We start from the raw sequence: 21377 nt of genomic DNA, 5'->3' as shown, positions 1-21377 counted from the left end.
ACACTCACCAGTCTGTTATGAGTCAAGACCTCCTTGACTCCGCTTGATTGGACTAGGGATGGTACCCCTGGTTAGGGTGCATATATGTATATATACATATTTATATTGCTTTTTAGTTTAGGGCCTTTGTTAGCCCATGGGTTCTCATGGTTTCATTCAATCACCTTGTTTTGATGATTAACGAACTCAAATTGATTAGTCGTTTATGGACTAATTGTTTGCCTTGAGTGTTGTGCTATGGACAAAAAATTATAGGTTAATCCATGATAGCACCAACACACACAATGGCCTTTACTTGAAGATGAACTAACCAATGGACAAAGGAGCTAAAGCATACTTGGACAAAACACACCTCGGAGGATCAACCAAGGAGAAGCTCAACATCATCCACATCAAGCATTGAACATACAGAGAAGATCATAAAGGCCAAAAGGATCAAGAACCAATGCAAAGGACCAAGGAGCTTGTACCACAACTGGAGAAGTCAAAGCAAAGCTTACATTTGAAGATCCCAAAGCAAGCCAAGCACCTCATTAAAGATCAAATGAAGATTGGCTCAAGAGAATTTCAAGAGAGTACTTAGAATGGTAGTATGTATCATCTTTCTTTCTTGTGTTTTCTTTTGATCAAGGCACATCTTAAAACCCCTTAAAAATATATTTTTCAAAGAGACTAACACATCCTTTAAGGACTTAAATGGATAAGTGAATGGCCATGGTGGTGTACCAACATGTTGGGACCCATATGGCATTCAACACAACATTGAAGAAAACAGAGTTCAGAAGAAACAACCAAGACCAGCAACTAAATCCTATCAAAACTTGTTTAAAAAATTTTCAAATATTTTTAAAATATTATTAACAGATAGCTCTCATTTTTCTCAAATCCGTAGAGTATAAGAACGTTGAAATCCGATAAGAAACGAAGGAGATATGAATTTTACAAAATCAGAAAATCCTGCTGGAAATCCAGTTTCGGAATTCCGAGAATTGTTCTCGGCATTCAGAGACATTTTCTCGGAACTCCGAGAAAGCCCCTGGACTAAAACAAATAGCCTTTGGGGGTCCAACCAGTAGTTGAATTTTTGACCTGTAAATAATCGTTTTGCCCCTGAAACGGTCATATTGTATTGGATTCTATATATACGTATTGTATGGGTTCAAAACGATGAACATGTTCCAACTTTAAAGAACCCTAGAAAACTACTTGCAATCATTTTTGGGTTAATTTTCTCTCACCAACCTCTTGTGCCTTGATTTGAGAAAATCATTTGAGATTGGTTTAGGCATTACTTGTAATCATCCTCGAGAGTGCATTGTGAGCTTTACTTGGTATTAGCCTATCTAGAGGCAAGTGAGCAACATCTTCTTCTCTTCATTGTATTTGGCAACAAAGGGGGCCGTATTTAAGACCCTTGGAGCTTGGATGCTCGGATTGTACAAGGCGAAAGGAACGCTGTATTTAAGTTCCTTGGAAGATAGTGGAGTAGGTCTTGGGTTTAAGATCGAACCACTATAAAAGCCGTTGTGTCAAAGCCTCTTGTCTCTTCCTCTCTACTCTTATGGTAAGGGCTTAACTCTTGTGGTTGAACTTTATTCTTAATTTTGTTTTACTTGTATGAACCATCCACAAAGTGTTTGTCAAAGGAACTAAAAAGAGAGTAGATGGACTAGGGTTCCACCAAGTGTTTGATAAAAGGCCTAAAAGAAACCATTCATCTTATTCCTTAATCTTGTTGTGGAATTTACATTATATTTGTAATCTTTAATCACCCACCAAGTATTTTGATAAAAATACAAAAAAAGAAATAATCAACTAGGGTTTTCAAAAGTCACCTAACAAGTACTTGTTAATAGGTCTAAGAGAGAGTATTCATTTAAGCTTTTGAAACTAATCTAACAAAATTTTTTAAAGAGGATAAATTTTTAAAGACACCCAATTCACCCCCCTCTTGGGTTGCCTATTGGGATTTCACTTGGAATCAGAGCTAAAGGCTCTTATATAGATTTTTGATTTTTTAAATTTCTTCAAGAGAAAAGATCTATATTGGCAACCTAATGGCTTCTAGACTTCCTTATTTTGATGGAATCGACTATTGATCTTCGTCGATCCGTATGAGGTCTTATCTTACGCGTCTAGATAGTGAATTATTAAAAGTAATTGAAAATGGCTTTGTATTAAACTCCAAATATAAGAGAATTAGTGAATATGATAAAATATTATACTGCTTGAACTCAAAAGCTATGAATACCATATGTTGTGCCTTACCTTCTCATATGTTTGATAAAATAGCTAATTGTAAAAATGCCAAAGAAATATGGACCTCACTTTAATATATTTTTAATGTAAAAATTTTATGACATTAGAAAACAACAATGAAGAACATAAAGATAAGGATGAGTCTCTTGCAATTGATGAACTTCTTCATGGATGTGAGAAACTAAATGGTGCCTTAAATCTTGAAGTCTCTAAGAATCAAAAACTTAAAAACTCTCTCAACTCAATTTCTAAGAAATTTGAAAACCTTGAAAATGACTATCAAAAGTTGCTAAAAGAAGAGAGGAAGTTAATTGAAAACAACAAAAAATTAGAAAAGGAAATAGCGAAATTAAAAACAAAAGAAGAGAAACTATGGGTAAACACATCTCATGAACTAAAAGAAGAAATTGAAGAGATAAAATTAGAAAAAGAAAGACTAGAGTTGAAAAATAAATCCCTAGAAGAAATGAATGCTAAACATGTTTGTATACTTTTGCATTCTTGTAGTTGTTCATCTAGATCCTCATCTACCTATTCTTATGATTCATGTGATTATTGTGGTAGATTAGGTCATCACAAATCTATGTGTAGACTTAGGTTTGTGAAATCTTGCAAGTATGTGTGGTTTAGAAAAGATGATTTTCTTCATAGAACAAACTTGCATGGACCCAAGATGGTTTGGGTTCTAAAACCCCCTACTTGATTTATTTATGACTTAGTAGATGTAGGGATGTGCTTCAATATTTATATCATATGAAAATGGTTGTTTAGATACAAAAATATCTATCTTGCAAGAATGCCATGTATTTTGTGCTTAAATGTTTATCTTTTTGAAAATCCAAAGTCTATATGCTTAAAACTTGATTTGTATTAGACTTTGACACATTGCACTAAATTGTTATATCTATTGGAAAAGGTTCCCTAGATATCTCACTTGATGTCTAGTTTATATTTGAGCTAAAATTATCAAATCCCATGGAATGTATACTTCTAGATACAATATGCTTGATTCCCATGTATCTAGTTAGTCTTGAGCTTAAATGCCATATCCCTTGAGTTTATTTGGGTGCTAGATGTCACATTATTATTTCATTGCATCTAGCCTCATATGGGTTTTAAAGATCACATTTTGTTTGAAAAAAACAACTTATAGATACAATAGACTTATATTGTTTGATTCTTGTGTATCTATATATACTACTCTAAGTGCACTTACTAAGACTTAGATTTTTTTGCACTTAGTAGTCATCCACATATAAAACCACAATAGAGCACTTAATGTGAAAACCATGATTGATCTTACATGAATATCAACCTCTTAATTGCCCATGCGTTCAAGTTAAACTCATAAAGAGTATATCTTTCATATTTGAACTTTAATTTGGATAAAAATGGCATTTGCTAGATTAGTATATACTTGAATTGATTTATTAGTATATACTTGAATTGATTTATTTATTTCTTCTAGAAAAATTATGTGCTTAAATGTCATGTCTAGGAAAATTGTTTCAAAGCCTTTCTTAGACAACTTTTTATGCCGTAGGTGAGAAAATGTATTTGAAAATCTCTATGCACCTAGTTATCCTTTACACTATCACTAGACTTTCCTATTATACCTAAATGGTTATCATTACATGTAAAGTCTTTGATGAGTTGTAAGTATATGTATTTCCAAAGGTTTTAATTGGATATTTTTTCATAACTAATGTGAATCTTGCTCTTTACAAGTAATATAAATTATTCATATAGTCTTGAAAATCCTTTTTTGGAATGCATGTGTCCAAGGTAGTTTGTTCACTTGATATTTATCCTTAGAATCCTTGGATCCATCCCTAGATTCTTATAGAATATATTTTGTAGGAAAAAATGAAAATGGTCTAGATTCAATGTATTTAAGTAAAATTGAAAACATATTGTGAATCTAGTATCTTATTTGGGCATATTTCACCTTGGTGGTTGATACCCTATACTTTGTGATGGGAACATGTGTCTCCCACACATTTTGATTTTCCTATAGGATTATGCACTTTGTGCTTAATGCCTTGTCATTACATGAGTGGTTGTGGATGTAGGATGTAGATGTTTGGACCTTGCACATCATTTGTCATAATTACAAAGCATCCATGGACTATCCATGGATGCCTTGATATGCATCATATCTCTCTCATGAGGTTTACTCTCACCTTCATGAGCTATGGATTCTCTCTTAGACATTAGAATTTATAGTCCATCCTCTATGTCTAAGTTCTATAGAATTGAGTCTTATTAGTATTCATATATATATATTTATATATATATATATATATATATTCTATAGTTATCACCCCTTGTTTTGTATGGCACCCACATATATGAGATGTCAAACCCTAACTTTAAAAGCTTCTCAATTGGTACCCTTAGCCTTTTTAGTTCCTAAGATGGAGACGGTACCTTTATCTAATTAAAACACTTAATCATATGGCCTTGTGCCATCATCTCAAACATGGATGGGTATATGTTGTTTTGTGATCTTCTTATCTAGTATATATGATATACACTTAAGGGAAGCAAAAAATTAAACTTATAGAAATAATATCACACTTAGGGGGAGCATGAGCCAAAAATTGAAAATCCGTTGTGCTATACTTGTTTATCATGATGATCTAGACTATGGCCATAATTTTATTTATGATAAACCAACACTTAGAGAGTAGAGTGTCTTTGTAGCCCAAGGGTTGAGTCTAACTTGGTATCCTTTGGAAAATATATCCAAAATCTCTTGGAGTCTATATGTAAGGACAACCATTTGGATTCATGCATTGCATGATTCTTTCTCAGATGGGGAGATTTAAAGTTAATCTTGTCCTTTATGTCTTATCATATGATTCTAAATGTGTATATCATTTCTCATATGATAAGTTTACTCACTTGGAGCATTGTTGCTCCATATGGGTTGTTTGGCATTGTCTTGTGCGTGTTTGTGTATTTTGAGTTTAATACAAGTAAGCCCATAGCCTAGATTTTAAGGTCATATCCTATTAGGCTTGATACTTATCTTGGATCATCTATTTGATTTCATTTGGTATCATTTTGGTATCAATATGTGGTAACTGTCATTCCAAGGATAAGTTTCCATTCTAGTGGTCTACCTTGTGTATTCCTTAGAATCTCTTTCATAGGATCTTTCTTAGAGTTGTTTATCTTATTTTCTATGATTAGACATCCTTATCATGTGTTTCTAAAGTTATTTAGTATATATAATCATGATAAGTTTCTTTGTTAGCCATGTATTCAGTTTCATACCTTTGGCCTATTGTGTCATGTCATGCCTTGCAATATAGGTTTCACCTAAGACCAATGACAAAGACAAAGGGGGAGAGCTTACCAGTGTTATTTTTAGAATCATATGGACCATAATAACTTGTGTGCATTGTCCATTTTAATATTCTCCACATATTTGTGCTTTAACTTGCATATCTTTAATAAAAAAAAGGGTTTCATGATCAACTTTTTGAGTTTTGTGCTAAAACCTTAATATCATTGTTGATCATCATTCATAGAAGTATATTACACTTGCTCATCCTAATTTCTATGAAGTTGAGTGGTTATCATGTGTGCTTTTACCTTTTCACTCATGTACCCATAATATACCTCACTGTCATGTCATGAAATATGCTAAAAGTTAACCATATGCATGACAATTCAAAAGGGAGGGTTCTTAACTTTCATTATGTCTATTCTTACTTATCATGATTAGTCTATAACTGCACATGACCTCATGATAAGATTCTAATAGGAATTTAAATAATTGGGGGCTTATCATGCTAAACTTCAAATTTTGATTAAATCCTTCAAGATAAGTATATTATACGCCTTATAATGCCATATTATTCATGTTTGATTGGGTCTTGGGTGTATATGAATATTTTTCATGTTTTATGTATTATCACACCCAAAATTGTGCTAAAATGTCAAGTCTCTTTGATTTTTTTCAACATAAACTAAATGTATATTTGATATTTTGTTTCTATGTTGTTGTGCTCTTGTCATGTATGATATGCATTGCTTATCTTGTATTCATGATAAGAACCTAGGGGGAGCATCTAGTTTGATTGAAAATCTTTGATGCCTTGATATTGTGCTTAATTGTGTATCCTTCCTTTTTGCTTATGCCAAAAGGGGCAGAAGTATAAAATTGATTAGATTGTCCATAATCCATATGCATGTATGCTAAAACTTGTTAAATTTATCTTATGCATATGTTGAGGGGGACTTGTTATGCTTACATTGTTTATCTAATCCTCATAAGAGGTTCCTCCCACCTCTCTAATCAATTTGGTTTGTCATTATAAAAAAGGAAGAGATTGTTAGCCCAAGGGTTCTCATGGGTTCATTCAATCACCTTGTTTTGATGATTAACAAAGTCAAATTGATTAGTCATTTATGGACTAATTGTTTGCCTTGAGTGTTGTGCTATGGACAGGAAATTTATAGGTTAATCCATGATAGCACTAACACACACGATGGCCTTTACTTGAAGATGAACCAACCAATGGACAAAGGAGCTAAAGCACATTTGGACAAAACACACCTTGGAGGATCAACCAAAGAGAAGCTCAACATCATCCACATCAAGCATTGAACATACAGAGAAGATCATAAAGGCCAAAATGATCTAGAACCAATGCAAAGGACCAAGGAGCTTGTACCACAACTGAAGAAGTCAAAGCAAAGCTCACCTTTGACGATCCCAAAGCAAGCCAACCATCGCATGGAAGATCAAATGAAGATTGGCTCAAGAGAAGTTCAAGAGAGTACTTAGAATGGTAGTATGTATCACCTTTCTCTCTTGTATTTTCTCTTGATCAAGGCACATCTTAAAACCCTTAAAAATATGTTTTTCAAAGAGACTAAGACACCCTTTAAGGACTTAAATGGATAAGTGAATGGCCATGGTGGTGTACCAACATGTTGAGACCCATATGGCATTCAAGACAACATTGAACAAAACAGAGTTCTGAAGAAACAACCTGGACTAGCAACTAAATCCTATCAAAACTTGTTTAAAACATATTCAAATATTTTTGAAAATACTTTTAACAGATAGCTCTCAATTTTCTTATATCCGTAGAGTATAAGAATATCGAAATCCGATAAGAAACGAAGGAGATATGAATTTTACAAAATCGAAAAATCATGTTGGAAATCCAGTTTCGGAATTCCGAGAATTCTTCTCGGAATTCCAAGCTCGAAATTCCGAGACATTTTCTCAGAATTCTGAGAAAGCCCCTGGACTAAAAAAAATAGCCGTCGGGGGTCCAACGGGTAGTTGAATTTTTGACCCGAAAATAACCGTTTTGCCTCTGAAACGGTCTTTGGGACTCTATATATACCTATTGTATGGGTTCAAAACATGATGATGAACTTGTTCCAACTCTAAAGAACTCTAGAAAACTACTTGCAATCATTTTTGGGTTAATTTTCTCTCACCAACCTCTTGTGCCTTGATTTGTGAAAATCATTTGAGATTGGTTTAGGCATTACTTGTAATCATCCTTGAGAGTGCATTGTAAGCTTTACTTGGTATTAGCCTATCTAGAGGCAAGTGAGCAACATCTTCTTCTCTTCATTGTATTTGGCATCGTATTTAAGACCCTTGGAGCTTGGACGCTTATATTGTACAAGACGAAAGGAACGCTGTATTTAAGTTCCTTGGAAGATAGTGGATACCTCAAGGAGAGCAAACTTGTGAAGAGTGGAGTAGGTCTTGGGTTTAAGACCGAACCACTATAAAAGCCGTTGTGTTAAAGCCTCTTGTCTCTTCCTCTCTACTCTTGTGGTAAGTGCTTAACTCTTGTGGTTGAACATTATTCTTAATTTTGTTTTACTTGTATGAACCATCCACAAAGTGTTTGTCAAAAGAACTAAAAAGAGAGTAGATGAACTAGGATTCCACCAAGTGTTTAATAAAAGGCCTAAAAGAAACCATTCATCTTATTCCTTCATCTTGTTGTGGGATTGACATTATATTTGTAATCTTTAATCACCCACCAAGTATTTTGATAAAAATACAAAAAAGAAAATAATCAACTAGGGTTTTCAAAAGTCACCTAACAAGTACTTGTTAATAGGTCTAAAAGAGAATATTCATTTAAGCTTTTGAGACTAATCTAACAAAAGTTTTTAAAGAGGATAAATTTTTAAAGACACCCAATTCACTCCCCTCTTGGGTTGCCTAATGGGATTTCAGCCTTCATATTTAATGAGGTTTCCTTATCTAATTCAAATCAATTATATGAATCCATTTTCCAGATTTAGACTAAGCCTGTGGCTCTCTCTTTGCCGCTCTTATGGCTATGGTCTATCTTTTGATCCATTGATGGTAAGTTCAATCCTTATATTTAATTAGACTTGGACCTACTCATCTTGTGATGTTTCCTTGTCTAAGTTTATCCTTGATATCAATTCATTTTTCAAGATTTGGACCTGGTCAGTGGCTTCTATTTTGACACTCTTATGGCCATGGCCTATATCTTGTTTCATTGATGATAAATTCAATCTTTATATTTCTTGATTATTAGACAAGGACCTACTTCTTAATAGGAACTTCTTGTCTAAGTTGATCAAATATTTTCATCCATCATGCAGATTTTAGATCTGGTCCTTGACCCTACTTTGTCATTATTATGGCCATGGTCTATCATCTGAGCCATTGATTATCCATTTGATCCGTGTTTATCATTTTTTTTTACCCTTGGATCATATCGAGATTATTGATGGAAAGGTTTGATCCTGTTTGTATCCTACCTGTATCCTTTGAGTGCATGATTTATTGTCAATACCTTTCTTTTGGTAACTCAATATTTAGGGTTGACCTTATTCTTATCCCATTTACCTCCTTTGATTATCAGGTGAACCATCATGTCTAATGATAAATTGAAGAAGTGGATGGATGATGAAAGAGGGTATCGCCTTGTAGAAAACCATGCTGGCCATAACCTTAATGCACTCCAAAGCCTACCCTACATCAAAGTAGATTGGAATTTCCTCAATGCGGCCGTCGAATTCTTGCAACCCGATCTTCACGTCTTTCGCTTTGGCATGCAAGAAATGTGTCCAATCATTGAAGACTGGTGTCATTTGTTGGGCTATGATTGCAAGGGTCCCCTAGTCAGACTTGAGTCTAAATTGGGTTACAATACTATTTTCGAGAAATTATTTCCCACATCACCTGAGCCCGTCAGTTCCTTTTTAAATGATAAGGGTTTGCCAGTTTCCCAATTGGTCAAAGTCTTTTTTGATTTGGGAAAGTACACTCGAGAGCATCAAACCAGTCGCATTCATGCCCTAGTTCTTTGTGTTTATGCCAGGTGGCTCCTTTTTCACCAGGGTGACAATATTTCCCCTGCGCTCTTAGATTTTGTTGACCAAATCTCTCGAGGAAGTAATCCAGTGCCAACTATCCTCGCCGAAACCCTTAATGGATTGGACGATATTGCCAATAAATTTTTTACTTCTTAAATCGTTTTATCCAAGCGTAGGCCATGGTAACATAAGACCTTTAATTTTACCAAATCGGAATGGACTGATTGGTTAAGTTCCCGACAAGACGACCAGATTACCTGGAAGTTCTTCCTTGGTCACTGGGGAATAATCAAAACCTGAGCCAGTAGGAGTGTTCAATTTCTTGGTTTAGAGAAAACTTCTTTCTATATCCCAGACCGTATCTTCCGTTAATACGGAGGACTCCAGACCGAACGTCCATGTTCGCGTTTTGAAACAGAGTATTACTTTCCGACACCAGTCTATGCCCTTGAAAAATCTAATCGTCATCTTGTCAAAAGCATTTGTGAAGATTGGGTGCGTAAATCTGAGGATCTTTTGCATCGTATACGAGATAGAACTCCTAGAGGGACAATTGGAGCAACAACACTTGGAGGAGGAGTTCACGCAGGAGTGACTCCAAATTATTATCAATGGTGGACGGAGGACATTGAAAATCGCAAATAGAAGAAAGCGAGACTGGAAGAAAAGAAGGATTGAGAGTCTTCATCTATCTTATGTCCTAAACATCTTGATGTTTAGAATTTCAATGTTTTGACCATGTTATCCTTTAGTTTACTAGTTTGTTTTTGTAATCAAACCAAGATGTTATCAATGAAAAGTGTGTTTCTGTTTCTTTTATTTCTATTTGATCAGAATAGCAATTATCAAAGTTTTAATTTAGTGTTTATACTTCCATCTCAGGATTCTGACATTGAGCAGTCATAGCTCCCAGAAAAGTCGCAATTTCAAAACCAAGCTGGCACCATCAGTCTTCTGATTCCAGGCTGAGTAGACAATCTTCGTCGCCTATTTCATTCACTTCCCCAGCGTTACCTTTGTCTCATTTTCAGAAAATACTTTCACCCATCCAACCCACCCCAGTCTCAATGGCGAATTCCACTGATCCTATGGTAGCCATACAGGAGATGCTAAGAAACCTTACTCGTGGCATGGCGAGTATGAAGTAAGAAATGACCCATATGAAGAACCAAATTAACGACAAGGCCTCTACTTCCGGAGGGTCGATACCCCATCAACCTCCTCGAGTCACGTCTCCAGATATGAATAGGCCAACTGTTTCACCATTAGAGATTGACTTGGATGACGAACAGTATGTAGAAGAATACTGTGCACCCAAAGTCAACAAGGAGAAGGAGATATATGAAAAATTTGAGAGAGAAATGTCTGAAAAGTTCAGAAAATTGGCTCAGGAGATGGAACATATGAAAATTCAAGGACCCAAAAATTTGATGTCTCAGAGCTATTGCTGTCCTCTGCAGTCGTTTTACCACCTAATTTCAAAGTCCCTGACTATGACAAATATCATGGGACCGGATGTCCTCGGAGCCATATGAGGTGGTTTATCATTCTTTCACAACAATATGGTCTCAGTCGTGAGCAAATGGCCCAATTGTTTCCAATCTCTTTGGTAGGAATAGCAAAGAAGTGGTTCTTACGGCTAAAACCCAGAAGAGGTTAGGACCATGGAAGATATTTTTGACAAGCTTCTAGAGCAATTTTCAATGGAAGAAGGGATAGAGGTTACGAAGAGAGACCTAAAATAGTTGAAACAAGGTTCACAGGAGACCTTTACTGCCTATATTCGTAGATGGAAGAGAAACTCCGTGCAGTTGAGTCAGAGGCTTTCTGAGGAAGAACAAATTAAGTTGGTGATCAAGAGTCTGTCTACGCAGTATTTTTACTTCATGGCCCCGCAACATTATCTTAATTTCAACCATTTGATTCAGACAGGAACGAAAACCGAGGATGCAATAGCTAAAGGTTTGAGGGCTAGGCCATCATCATCTGATATCAGAGAAGGCAAGAGGCCGATGGTTATGCAGAAAGAGGTGAACAATGTGAATTATGTTAGACCGGTAGCTAAGACTGTAACTGAAGTATTGAAACCGGCAGAGAAGAAAGCACCCAGGCACTTTGATCCACTCCCTTATCCTTTGCCTATTATTCTGAAGAAATTAATCAGAGATAAGAAAATAAAGCTTCCAGACATTAGGCCTGTACCTGATCCGCTACCAAAGTACTGGAGGTTAGACCAGTAGTGCGAATATCACAAAAATTCGCGTCACTTGACAGAGAGGTGCTTAGCTCTAAAACATGCTATTCAGAACATGATAGAAACTGGAGATTTGGCCATTGAACAACCAAATACTACCTAGAGCCCCCTTCCAAATCATCATATTGTTCCTCCACCTGCTACCAATGCTATTTTTGTTGATGAGCCTCTTCTTGACCCTTCGATCCTCATCTGTGCCATAACATCCGATAAACCCTATACTAAGGTTAGATGATGAGGAGATTAAGGAGTTGAAAAAAGAGAAGCCTTATGTCCTTTCTCCGAATTATGGTGATTTTGTAGAGTCTTCCTCTCGACCCTATGTTCTCCATTGCGAAGATGTAGAGAAAGAGAAGAAGATCCCTTATGTCCTAAGAATTGATGAGTATGAGAAAGAGCAGATGAACAAAACACCATATGTGCTGAAAATAGAGGATGATGACTTGTTGTTCCTTGACCACCAGTGTGATGAGCTTCGTCACATCACAAGGGGTGGTCGTGTATTCAAACCTCCAGAGTTGAGTGCAGAGAATCCAATAGAGGTAGTAAGGGCAGCAGAGAATCAGAGGCAGACCCTGTTACAGAGGAGGAAGACGAGAGTTTACTAAAGCAGTTAAAGAAGACTCAGGCGAATATTTCTGTATGGGGTCTACTCATTGTTTCATCAAAGCATAGAAAGTTGGTTCTTCAAGAACTTAATGCAGCCCAAGTCTCTGTTGATACTACACCATATGAGTTGGTGAGCTTGGTCGCCATGGCTAGAGCTTCTAAGACTTTGTCATTCACAGATGAAGACCTGCCCCCTAAGGGTCGAGATCACACTAAACCTCTCAAGATCACAGTCATTTGCAATAAAAAGAAGTTTTCAGAGGTATTAGTAGACAATGGGTCCGCTCTGAATGTTTGTCCATTGAGTACTGCAACTACCCTTGGATTTGGGCTAGAAAATTTTGTCCCTTCTAAGCAGGGCATTTTAGCGTACGATGGAACCCGTCGCGATGTCATAAGGACTTTGGTCACAGAAATCCAACTAGGAGGAGAAGAGTTTGAAATAGAGTTCCAAGTCTTTGATATTAAGGCATCTTTCTTGTTACTACTTGGTCGCCCATGGTGGCACAAGGTAGGGGTCGTACCGTCCACTCTGCATCAGAAGTTGAAGTTTATTCGAAATAATAGGGTGGTCACTGTCAAAGGCGACCCTAATTTGGAGATAGGCCAGATTTCCCAGGAGTTGATTGTTGGCAAAGGAGGGGATATAAGCTTAACTGGTTTTTAACTAGAGGTGACTGCTATTACCATGGAGGAAGCGATGAATGAAGAGATCTTCTTCCTAAGCAGCACAAATTCCAAGGTTGTCAAGATGATTCGCCGACAGGGTTATATACCAGGTGCCAGACTAGGCAAATATCATCAAGGTTTGGTTGAGTCACCAGAGTTTCGAGCTTTCAATGGTCTATTTGGACTTGGATATAAACCCACTAAGAAAGACATCAGAGAAATGAAGCGCAACATTCTAAAATGGGCCGAGTGTCGCTGCCGAGGCTTAGACCTACCGATGGAACCGCTTGATCTAACCATGAATGGCCGCTTCCGTAAAGAAAGAGCAGACATCCCGTTCTGTGGCTTTACTGAGACTTGGATCGATGAGTTGACTCGACAGAGACTCCCTGGATTTGAAATTTTCTTCGATCTCGAGTTAGCTGATGAACCAGTGGGCTTACAGATCACAGAGACAGAGTCAGAGACTGATTGGGGTGACTGCATGGAGCCAGAATTTCTAAACTCACTTTTTGAGGAAGGGGCACATATTGTGGCCATTATTGACAGGAGCACGGTGATACTAGACCTCACATATCTGATCACCTCGGCAGAGGGACCCTTGACTAACTGGACCTCTCAGATCATATCTCAGGTTACCCTTCAGTATAGTCTTATTTCTTCAAAAGAGTCAGCTGTGTTTAAGTATGAGTCTGTTTCCGAGTCAGATACAGAGTCTGTCATTTCTAACTCTTCTTTTGATATAGGTACTGTAGAGGTTGAGTCTTCTCTTGGAGTTCGTGATGAGTCTGCTTCTAGTGGTGCCGAGTCTATAAACGAGTCTGTTGTCAAGTCTGTTGGTCAGTCTGTAAATAGTCCAACAGAGTGTGTTGATACTGATGTCAACTTGTATGTTTCTGAATTTGTAAATACCATTCCAGAGTCTGTAAAGCCTGCTATGGGCTATTCAATCATTGATGTAATCATTGATTCTGATGAAATAAAAGATTCTTTGGCGTACATTCCTGTTTCTATTTCTGCTACCGAATCTGCTTTAAAATATGATAATACTAATAATGACAATCAAGACTCCCCCTCTGACGAGGATGCCGACGAAACTCCTATTAAAATCAAATATATGATCCAACAGGAGGAGAGTTGCCGAGCAAAACCACTCGAAGAGGAAGTTGAAACCGTGAATATAGGTGATGAAACCTTGATTCAGGAAATAAGGATTGGCAAAACTTTATCTTCTGAGGAACGCGAGGAATTAATTACCTTACTTAAAGAGTTCAAGGAGGTTTTTGCTTGGTCTTATGATGACATGCCGGGATTGAGTGAGGAGATTGTTCAGCACAGATTACCTTTAATCCCTGGCGTTAAGCTGAAGAAGCAAAAACTCCAAAAACTCAAAACAGAATGGGAGTTGAAAGTTTATGAGGAAGTTAAGAAACTTCTAGAGGTGAAATTCATACAAGTGGTTGAATATCCCGAGTGGTTGGCTAATATAGTACCGGTGCCCAAAAAGGAAGGGAAGGTTCGAATGTGTGTTGATTTTCGGGACCTGAACAAGGCAAGTCCAAAAGACGATTTTCCATTGCCGAACATTGATCTCCTGGTGGATAATACTGTTGGATATGTACTTTTATCCTTCTTGGATGGATTTTTCGGGTACAATAAGATTAAGATGGCACCCGAGGTTATGATAAAGACAGCATTTATTACTCAGTGGGTTACATATTGCTATAGAGTAATGCCGTTTGGTTTAAAGAATGCAGGTGCTACTTATCAGAGGGCTGCAACTACTCTTCTTCATGATATGATTCACAAAGAGGTTGAAGTCTATGTAGATGATATGATTGTAAAGGCGAAGACTCAACCAGAGCACACAATTGTCTGGAGAAAATTCTTTGAGAGAATCAGGAAATATCAGCTCCGTCTGAATCCAAATAAGTGTGTATTTGGAGTTACATCAGGAAAACTCTTAAGACTCATGGTGAGTGAAAGAGGAATCGAGGTGGATCTTCAAAAGATCAAAACTATTCAAGAGATGGAACCACCAAAGACGGAAAAGCAGATTAGAGGTTTCCTTGGGAAAGTGCAATATTTGAGGAGGTTCATATCTCAACTGACAATGACATATGAACCAATTTTCAAGCTTTTGAAGAAGAATTCTCCAAAGAAGTGGAATGATGAATGTCAGGAAGCGTTTGAAAAAGTTAAACAATATTTATCTTTGCCTCCTGTCCTATCACTCGTCATTCCAGGCCAACCCTTGTTGTTGTATTTGTCGATCACAGACACGGCAATGGGTTGTATGCTTGCTCAGAAAGATCCAGAGTCTAAGCGGGAAAAGCCTATCTATTATATCAGTAAGAAGATGCTAGAATATGAGATAAAGTACTCCATTTTGAAAAAGACTTGTCCAGCATTGGTTTGGGCGACCCAAAGGCTTAGACATTATATGTTGTCGAACAAGGTTCTTTTACTTTCACGGATGGATCCATTGAAGTACTTGTTTGAGAAACCAGCCCTTACTGGAAGAACCACAAGATGGTTGTTATTGTTATCTGAGTTTGACATCACTTATGTCACTCAGAAGTCCATTAAAGGACGGGTTATAACTGAGCAGCTGGCTGATTCTCCTACAGAGGAGAATGCTTTTCTGAAAGCTGAGTTTCCTGATGAAGAGATCATGGATATTGAAGAAGAGACTCCAAGTACTAAATGGCTTATGTACTTTGTTGGAGCTGTCAACAATCAAGGTCAAGGAGTTGGAGCAGTACTTGTATCCCTGAGGAAAGAGTACATTCCTATCTCTATCAAGTTGCAGTTTGAATATACATGGAGGAAGAGGGGCAAACATACCTTCCCCCTCTCTCCCCATCAAACAAAAAAAGAAGAAGGAAGGGGAATATTCTTCAGCAAATTATTACAGACCTAATGTACCGGCCTCAAACAAGACCGTGAAGAAAAGTTTGGTAAAAAGTTTGAGAGGCACGAGTACCCTACTCACCACCCTACTGGTCCCCTGTAGAGGGCTCAACCTCGGTAGGAACGGTCGGGGCCGCCTCTCTTGCCGAACCCTTGGTCGGTTCCACATCATTCACCCCCTTCAGAGGAAGATCCTCCTGAACAATCTCCTCAGACTCGTGCCTCAACTTCTCCAAAGGGAAAGATGGATCGACTTCTCGCACACGGCGCCAACACTCTATGAAGGCATCTATCTCAATATCGATGCTGAACTCCGTTGTGGCCGTAAGGAACTCCCGGGAGCCTTTCCACTCTTCCCACGCCCGAGCTAACTCCTAGGAGCGAGTTGCCTAGGCAACCAGCAGATTATTCTCCGCCACATCTCTCCTGTGCTCGGCCATTTGAAGCTGTCCCCTGAGGTCCGACGATATCCTCGACCGATGCCCTCTCGGCCTGGACCTTCCCATGATCCTCCCCCAACTTGCGGACACGCTCATCAAAAGAACCCATCTCAGACTCATCCTCCAGCATGTACTCTAGCATCTTCCTAGCAAAACTTTGAGCTTGCAAGGATACATCCCGAAGAACTACCATCGTACACAAGACATGGAATGGAAACATTCACACAATAATCGACCAAAGGGTACTTATGCAAGATGCGGAGTGGAGATACCGAGCAGCCAATGTTCTGGGAGGGTATTTCTCCAGCTCGACCTCGTCACCCGGAAGAGCCGTCATCAGACCCACCTCCACCCCAACCTGTGGGTTCGAGAGGACACCGTCCTCATCGCCGACCCTCCAATATGGCCTAAACACCTCGTCGTGCATCTTGAAATTCTGCTAAGGAATCTTCACATCATCTAAAATCAACTTGGTCATATTAGACCCCTCCATCCTGCTGGGAACATCAGTGAAAAATGCCGACGAAGCCTTAGCCAACCGTCCGGCTTTCCCTTGTGAGGCGAGTGGAAGAGCGACCTGTGGTACCCAGATCCCGCGAGAGGGGTGTGGGGCGCGAGCCGCCGCTCTCTCTCTCTTGGTCTCTCGTATCCACGCGATTGGCGTGTGCATTTTATTATTGATTTGAATTAATCTTTCCTGTGAACTTGGGATCACTAAGGCAATCCGAATTCCACACGAAAGAGACTGACAGAGTCGCCACCTAGATGTGGGATCTAGGACCCGTAATTAACCAGAAATCTAGACTCGCTACCTGGTTACGAGAATGGAAGGTATGGGGAGTTATCCACCACATGCACCATTCTTGCCCGATAATCGGTCTTCGATTCCAAAAGCTAACTCTTTTAAATTTATTTTAAATGGCTCATTCAACTCTATGTTAATGTGCGAACTAAGTGACATGCATCCTATGATCTAATTTCAATGTGAATCCTAAATGTGTATCTTGATTTATTAATTTGTCTGGATTCAATCTAAGTGAAAGTTCTCCTAAAATTCTAATTTCATGGAAAGTCCTAAGTGATTTGATTAAGCATTTACAAGAAAATTAATATACAAAACACCACAATTTGTTTGTGGTGCCGACTCGCGGGTGGTATGCCATCAGACATCCAAGCTGCCTACGTACCCAAGCCTCACTGGGATCAGAGTCGACGTAGTTCGGTGCACCTAAGCTAAGCTACATATGCCTAACTCAACTAGGACACCGACTTAGACGGATTTGACTGTTTCAACAGTTTTAAGAGGAGTTATTTAATTCAAGTTGAGGATTTTATTATCTTAGGATTTCATCAAAGATGCTATATGATTCTTATCTGAATGCAAGTTGTCCCTTAGACTAATGCAGGTTTGCCTACATCCTAGTTTACTAGGCTTGTCCTAGGGAAAGATCGGGTGACTAGTGTAACTAGACCTATGGCACGGTTGCTATACATAGCAAACGTCCGTGATGAAGCTGGACTCCTGACTCTAGGACTCCCTAAAACCTAAGACTCCCTAAAACTTAGGACACGACACGACACGACACCAGTGTTCCTAAATTGGGCTCTAAGGGTTCCTAAAGGAATTTTGAATCCACCGGCTCTTGGGAATCTCGAATTCTTTTGGGTTTGTGGAAACTTTTAGAGTTTTCTTGAAGCTTTTATTATCTGAAGGTATTTAGTGTGTTTGGTAGCTTTTAAAGTTGTTTATTTAGAAGGTTTTAGTTTCATTTGAAATTTTTAGTGGTCTTTTGGTTAATGGCTTTTAACGGATTTTTATCAGTGGATTTTAAATGGGTGAATTTTAGTTTTGTTAATTTTAGGTTGGATGTACTTTAGATTAATGTCTTTCGATTTTGGTTTGGTAAATGACGTTAACACAACCAAGTTTTGACAATTGCACAAATTCGACAAACCATTGACCATTAAAAGATCTAACAAATGCAGCCCACTAAAATTGTCGTAACTCTTTAACCGCTTGGCCAAATTCAACGTACGAACATGCGTTGGAAAGATCTTTTATAGGGCTACAACTTTGTAGTTCTCCATTGTTTGTAAATCTGTGATTTAGAGGTTCGAATTTGTGTTGCAAACAAAAGGACAGCAACATTAAACTGGAAATGCCTAAAGGTGTGCCGCAACCATTTTGGACTTAACTTTTTAACCGCTCGCTGTCTGATCTAGCACGAATACTCGTTGGAAACGGCACGAAAATATCTACGACTTTGTAGTTAACCATTTCCCACGATTCTGTTGTTTAGAGGTCGAAAAATCTGTTTAAAGTCTAACAGCTAGCACTATGACGGGAATGATATTGGCACCCCCATGTTTTCTTTTGATAGTTCTTATTTTTTTTAGTGATTAAAAGACGGTGAATATGAAAAATGGCTTGAATGGGCCTGAGATTAGATTCAAATGGGATGTTTGAAAAAGGGGTTGTTTTTATCTACTTGGCAAGGTGGGGTATGGATATTGGGTTCTTGAGATTGAGTGGGGGCTGTTGTTATCAAATTGGAGTGGGGGCTGTTGTTATCAATTGAAAGATGGAGGTTTTGTAAGCCAAATTAAATGGGTTTTGATAATTCATGTAAAATTCAAGTTTTCTTTCTTGTAAATGTTCAAAATTTTTAATGAATTGTTTTCCCAAAAGAAATCTAAATTCCCTAACAAGCCAATGATTTCAACATCCCATCGCAAATAGGTTCTAATGACCCTAACACATTAATTATATTTAGCATAAGTGAGAACATGACCAAGGCCAAACTAGTACAAAATTAAACATGACATCAACCAAAATATACGCAAAACAACACTCAATCCTACAAATATAGAAAAGAAAATAAAATTCCAAAAGACATACCTTTTTGTAGACGATATTCCATGCAAACTTATGGAGAAGAGGGATTTGGTCTAGAGAGAGGGCTTGAATTTTCTAAGAGAGGGGTTCTCTCCTCTTTTCTTTTTTTTTTTCTTCTTTTCTTTGGTGAGATGAGAGGGTATTTATAGGAGAATGGGATAGGAGGTTAGGTGAGGTTAGGTGAGGTTAGGTAAGGTTAGGTGAGGTTAGGTGATGTTAGGTGAGGTTAGGTGAGGTTAGGTGAGGTTTGGATGGTTATGATGGGAGGAGAGGTTAGGTGAGGTTTGAATGGTTAGGATGAGAGGAGAGGTTAGGTGGTTTTGGATGGTTAGACCCAGGTCATGATCTGCCATTGATCTAACGATTTACGGAAATCGGGTCTCGGAATGGAATCAGGGTCCGGGCTATGAAGTGACCCTAGCTTATTTTGTCCCGATTGATGATCCGTAAAGTCAGATCAAGATATTAATGACCTAAAACATATAAATCAATGATAGAGGGGGTTCTCACATGGATTTAACACACTAATTTATTTGTTGATTAAAACAAAACAAAATGGGGTGTCTACAGATGCCCCTCTTTGGTAGAGATGACGTAGTCATTGAATACCAAAGTTAAAAATGACAGAACCATTTTGCGTAGTTTTAATCGACAAAGGACTCTATAGACACAACGCACCTTAACATAATGCAAAACCTTAGATGAAACCCTAGAACTTGAATAATAATAAAAACTCGATGCGGCGCCGTTCACAAACGGGCAATTAGAGAATGAGATATCATTTTCGAATGGATTCTGAAGGGAAAGGACAAAGATCGCTCTCAAACAGTTTTTAGAAGGAGATGAGACGCCGCTCACAAGCGGGTTCAACGAGGATATGAAGCATTCCCAAATGGACTTGGATAATGAGGCACCGTTCACAAACGGCCTCAAGGAGGATAGAAAACCATTCACAAATGGACTCGAGAAAAGAGGCACCGTTCACAAACGGGCTCAAGGAGAAGACAAGACCATTCACAAATGGACTCGAGAAATGAGGCACCGTTCACAAACGGGCTCAAGGAGGACGATACCATTCACAAATGGATTCGAGAAAAGAGGCACCGTTCACAAACGGGCTCAAGGAGAAGACAAGACCATTCACAAATGGACTCGAGAAATGAGGCACCGTTCACAAATGGGCTCAAGGAGGACGATACCATTCACAAATGGATTCGAGAAAAGAGGCACCATTCACAAACGGGCTCAAGGATAAGACAAGACCATTCACAAATGGACTCGAGAAATGAGGCACCATTCACAAACAGGCTCAAGGAGAAGACGAGACCATTCACAAATGGACTCGAGAAATGAGGCACCGTTCACAAACGGGCTCAAGGAGAAGACGAGACCATTCACAAATGGATTCGAGAAATGAGGCACCGTTCACAAACGGGCTCAAGGAGAAGACAAGACCATTCACAAATGGATTCGAGAAATGAGGCACCGTTCACAAACGGGCTCAAGGAGAAGACAAGACCATTCACAAATGGACTCGAGAAATGAGGCACCATTCACAAACGGGCTCGAAGAATTTAGGGATTTTTTTATGAACTTGAATTTGACGTAGGAATGGATTTTTATTTTTATTTTTTAATTAAGGATTTGGATTTGATAAATTTTTTTATTTTTGGAAAATGAGGTACCGTCCGCAAACGGGCTCAAGGAGAAGATGAGACCATTCACAAATGGCCTCGAGAAAAGAGGCACCGTTCACAAACGGGCTCAAAGAGGACATGAGACCATTCACAAATGGACTCAGAGAATGAGAAACCTGTTCACAAACGGGTTCAAGGAGAAGACGAGACCATCCCCAAATGGCCTCGAGAAAAGAGGCACCGTTCACAAACGGGCTCAAAGAGGGCATGAGATTTTTCATGAACTTGAATTTGACGTAAGATTGGATTTGTTTGAATCGGGGATTGGTTTTGATGAATTTTTTATTTTTGGGAAA

The sequence above is a fragment of the Tasmannia lanceolata genome, unplaced genomic scaffold (assembly GCF_043159265.1).
Source record: "Tasmannia lanceolata isolate RefF3 unplaced genomic scaffold, GAP_Taslan_0.1 ptg000036l, whole genome shotgun sequence".
Lineage (NCBI taxonomy): Eukaryota > Viridiplantae > Streptophyta > Magnoliopsida > Canellales > Winteraceae > Tasmannia > Tasmannia lanceolata.
The sequence above is the reverse complement of the archived record's forward strand: the minus strand, read 5'-3'. Positions refer to the sequence as shown.